Raw genomic sequence first — 4,878 nt, 5'->3', positions numbered from 1 at the left:
AGACAGCAGTACCAATTACTCCTGCAGCACCGATCTTCTGAAATTCAGAAGTGCAGGGGTTAGAAACAGACATGAACTTGCATCTTGTACATGTTGTCATGGTGTGGATAGGCTCTCACCATTTTTCTTTGTTTCCTCCATCTATCACCCTGTCGTTGTCTCCCTGTAACAGAATAAAGTAACAAATATTATTTGGTTCTTCATAAGAATCCATGCTGTATTTCATACATATTAGTATTGCTCACACAGTACAATACTACAAATCATTCACCTATTTGGCTTCTCCCCAGTACTGCTTTACTTTGAATACTGTTCACGGAAACCCAAAGTACAAACAGGGAAATCCATATTGTGTGAGCGACCACCACTTTCAAAAGCCAAGAGTCTTTTATGGTATTTCCGCAGTTGTCAATCTCCAACACACCAACAACAACAACTGCAGCTGTGAGTGAAACATATTTGGAAATAAAATAATTGCAATAGACAGGCAATGGCAACGTGAAGAGAAGAGAACATGTGAGCAGTGACATCAGTTAGCTAGTCTCTGTCATTTCCCATATTGGAAAATGTGCTTGTTTACATTGTTGCTGTGAGTTAGATGAGAAGACACCACTCTGGTATCTGCTGTTAAATATAAAGCTTCAGCCAGTAGCTGGTTAGCTGGCATTAGCTTGAAGGCAGAAAATTGCGGGAATCAACCATGCCCCGGGATAGTGCTCCAGGCTTTGAAGCAAATTGAACATAGTGGTCAAGCGGTTGAATTGCAACTCCAGGTCTATCATGGGATTGATAGACTTATAGACCTGCATGGCAATAGACATGTCTGCAAATCAGCTGATACATTTTTTTAGCGCCACGACCCCTGCAAAATGACTAATTTTACTAACAGTATTTGATCTATTTGGTCCAATTACATTTAAAAAAGTCTAAAAGAGACGGACAAGGGCGCCTAGATAGCGCAGTTGGTAGAGCTGGCGTCCATATATAGAGGTTTACTCCTCCATGCAGCGGGCCCGGGTTCAATTTTGACCTGTGGCACTTTGCTGCATGTCACATGTCTTCAACTGTCCTGTCAAATAAAGGCCTAAAAATGCCCCAAAACTAACCTTAAAAAGAAGAGTTGTGCAATTAAATCATCCCCAATTAAGTTGGCGCAGTACTAAACTGGATGTAGCCGACTTAGCCAGCAGAGCCCTCTAGTGCGCCTGCTATGTGAGCCCCTAGTGCAGAGAAATTGCTGTTCATCCAGGTCATTTTATATGTGGTTCTGGCTCCATAATGGATTCATGTGACACCTTGAACGCGGTAGCCTACTGCAGTTCTTCTGTGTCAAATGCCAAGCCGTAACTAACAAGATATACAATGTTAATTACTGAGTTTTAGAGGTGCTGATTGAATGATTTTGTTACGTTCAGATGAACAATCAGAACATTTGCTGACTTGGGCGGATGCCGAAATGTACCCACACCTCACGCACCCTGGAAGTTGGCCTTAAGTCTCAGCAAGAATGCAAACAAGCATTGATTTAAAGACAAAAAACACGTCTTCTCAAAGAGAGAAATGACTGCAGTACAGTTTACTTTTTTAGGATTAAATAAAGTGAATCTTTTTACTTGTAAAAATCACATGGATGATGGAACACACTTTGACAGTAAGGTTGCAGATGTCCTTTCTTGAAGAAAACAAAAGAGCAACATAAACAGCTGAAAAAAGTGTTGATGTAAACATCAAGTCAAATATTGAGGCAGAACAAGAGAAAGTGGAACTCACAGTTCATGACTGGGTCCAAATGGCAGACACACGATTACCAGCTTTATGAAATTAAGCACTATCGCCACACACACAAGAGCAACGAGAGTAACCTAAACATGCCCACATAGACACACATATTGACATATAAACACAAATATAACCTCATAAAGTTCAGAAATGCGGATGCAGATGTAGAGAAATGTTGAACAATACATATTTTAACTCACTTTAATGGAATCTGCCAAACAAAACAAGACCACGGCCGTTATTTCAACTGCCGCACAAAGCAGACAGCACAGTATCTTTGTCACCTACATAAGAAATAAAATGCACTTTAAATAATCCTGATACACCCGTAGTATTTATTACATTTGTACACATAAGCACAGGATACTGACTGAGCCTTCAAATGCCACATGGCACTGCTATAATGCCGATTTGAAATGATTGTCTTTAAATGGGATATTACGTTTAAACTAAAGCTAAAATTGCATCTTTTAAAGACACAAAACATTTCACAAAAACTTTATGTGAACAAACAACCAACAAAAAAATGCAAATTATCACTCATTAGATGTAATATGCCAGTCAAGTTCCTCAAGATTTTCATGAAATTAAACATTGTTGGTTAGGCATTCTGCAAAAGTCATTTCATGGCTCTAAACTCTGTAACTCTGTTACTTCTCTATATTGTTTGTATTGTTAGTGGCAGGGTCTTCCCCTTTCAGCACCAGATCAGTGCTGTGCACTACCCTTACCTTATTTAGACGAAAAGATAAGGGTCTGCTGCGGAAGGTAGTCGACAATATATTAGACAGCTCCTGGGGGGGTGAGAGAGAAATGCATCTTTTGGTGCAACGTTTTTGGGTAGGACTTATGTGTAACTGCATTTAATGGGTGACATAAGTTTAGAAATACCATACCGTTTCCACTACCACCAAAAAACTGTCAAAAATCATCCCAACAATGGCTACTCCCTGAATATAAATCAAGAGAAACAGCGAGGAAGGGTGTAAACAAAAATTTTGAAGTTTATATATCAATAAACAGTAAATGCCGTATGTGTTTATATGTATGTATATATAAATATATATAGTTCAAGTTTATGTGGTTTATAGATCTCTGCACACCACAAACAAATTCCACTCGGTGTCCCTCCTTACCTGCAATAGGTTGAACACGATTGGCACTTGAGTTGTCATGCTTGTCTCTGCAGTACTTGGCTTTGTAGTACCATAATCACTTGTACTTGTAGTACTTGGTGTTGTGGTACTTGCCTGTGTAGTACTTGGCTTTGTAGTATTTAGTGTTGTAGGATTCAGCATTGTAGTACTTGTGGTAGTACTTGGTGTTGTAGGACTTAGCGTTGTAGTACTTGTGGTAGTACTTGGTGTTGTAGGACTTATTGTTATAATACTTGTGGGAGTACTTGATGTTGTAGGACTTAGCGTTGTAGTACTTGTGGCAGTACTTGATGTTGTAGGACTTAGCGTTGTAGTACTTGTGGTAGTACTTTGTGTTGGTAATGGTGTGGTGGGTGAAGGTAAAGTAACATTCACATCTATTGGTTTCCAGAATGTAGGATAACTTTCAACAAATGTGGCTCTGAAACATGTCAAACAAACACAGATGTTAATCTCAATCATTTAGCTCTGCATTGTAATGTAGACTTTAGGAGGTCAGTCAAAGTGTATGAATGCCTGAAAGTGATGTTCGTGTCATGCGTTTCCGGCGCTTCCCAGTCAACTCGGATCACTTCCTTATTTTGATTGTTTTTGTGACTAACAGCCGTGTCCTGAGGAGGGACACACAGGTAAAGCAAGCGTCACATCCATAACAAAGTTAATTAAGGCTTTGACCTTAAATTTGTACTTCAAGTTCAATGAAATGTGTCAACTAAAATATAAATTTAAAGTGTGTATGTTTAATTTATCAATTAAATGCATGCATTACAAATATTAATGATGAAATGGGATGAGTACTTACAGCTAAATCATTGCACTTCAGGAGTTGAGTGTGTTCAGGCTCAAGCAGGAGGAATTTTCCTACAGGAGAGCCTCTCTGTCGAGCCTCCAACATGAATCCAATGAACACTCTGGATTGTTTTCTCTGGAGAGTAACTGGAACATAGTTTGGAGAATCATTGGGGCGAAGGTGACGGGGCATATAATTAAAACAGATTAGTAATAACCTCACGCTTAGTGAATGACCACTGCAACAAAGGTTGACAGTGATAAACAAACTTCCAGGAAAAGGGGTCCAATAGTCTCTTTACCTGTAATAGTGTTTCTCTTTTTGCCCGGTTGGTAGACGATCTCAAAGGGTGGTTCATTGTTCTGAGGATCGATAGGTGTCCCACTTATTGTATGATGAGGTAACATTGATTCACACGCCCCTGGGAATATGCCATCTGCATACCCATGCACCTTTGTGATGATGTTAAGGCCAATCAATATCCATAACCACATCTGTAAAACAAGCCTGCTTCATAAACATGCAGTCACTGGGGATTAATAACCTTGACCTGAAAACACCATTCCAGTAACATCCAGCTGATGCGTTGGTACCATAAGTATCATTATGGTTTTCCAACTTTTGAACAATGCCGTAGGACAGCAGCATTCCCACAGTGTCCCAATATAAACGCTCTAAAATGAAAGTCAGCTCTTAACATTATAGCAATTTGTTGATTGCAAACGCAGTCTGCTAGAATATGCGGCCAAAACAAGGACTATCACACTCAGAATCACACAATGTATGACATGTGTATATGAAATCCTTAGGAATCCATAGGTATATAGGAATCATTTTTAAAAAATCTCTCTGTTTCATTTATATTCAAACGGACTTCACAAACAGACCACAGGGGCAAATACATATACAAAGATTGTAACAACTCTTTTCTCTTACCTTTGAATATTTTTGTATCATGTCCAATACCATGAAATCAAAAGTCACACTACAACCTTAGACACTTAGACCTTAGAATTTTCTGTTTAAGTCTATTCAAGAAAAACAGAAGGAAGCTCAGAAATGGGTCCTCCTTCCACTGTTAGGGTTGCAATGTGTGCTAGAGAGCTCCACCAAACACTCAGCAGACCGAAGAAGGAAGTAAGAAAGGGCAAT

General features: G+C 39.3%; 2 long non-coding RNA genes across 2 annotated transcripts; both read right to left on the bottom strand.

Annotated features, from left to right (window-relative positions):
- Positions 1 to 119: 119 nt before the first annotated feature.
- Positions 120 to 3,525, bottom strand: LOC117951075. Its single transcript, XR_004658050.1, has 7 exons — positions 2,916 to 3,525; positions 2,511 to 2,729; positions 1,980 to 2,063; positions 1,771 to 1,862; positions 1,614 to 1,672; positions 272 to 442; positions 120 to 163 (listed from the first exon to the last, which is right to left on the bottom strand). It is a non-coding gene; the product is annotated as an uncharacterized LOC117951075 (long non-coding RNA).
- Positions 3,526 to 3,745: 220 nt separating this feature from the next.
- Positions 3,746 to 4,872, bottom strand: LOC117950822. Its single transcript, XR_004657989.1, has 3 exons — positions 4,663 to 4,872; positions 4,028 to 4,220; positions 3,746 to 3,872 (listed from the first exon to the last, which is right to left on the bottom strand). It is a non-coding gene; the product is annotated as an uncharacterized LOC117950822 (long non-coding RNA).
- Positions 4,873 to 4,878: the final 6 nt, after the last annotated feature.

This window comes from Etheostoma cragini, chromosome 9 (assembly GCF_013103735.1).
Source record: "Etheostoma cragini isolate CJK2018 chromosome 9, CSU_Ecrag_1.0, whole genome shotgun sequence".
Lineage (NCBI taxonomy): Eukaryota > Metazoa > Chordata > Actinopteri > Perciformes > Percidae > Etheostoma > Etheostoma cragini.
The sequence above is the reverse complement of the archived record's forward strand: the minus strand, read 5'-3'. Positions and strand labels throughout refer to the sequence as shown.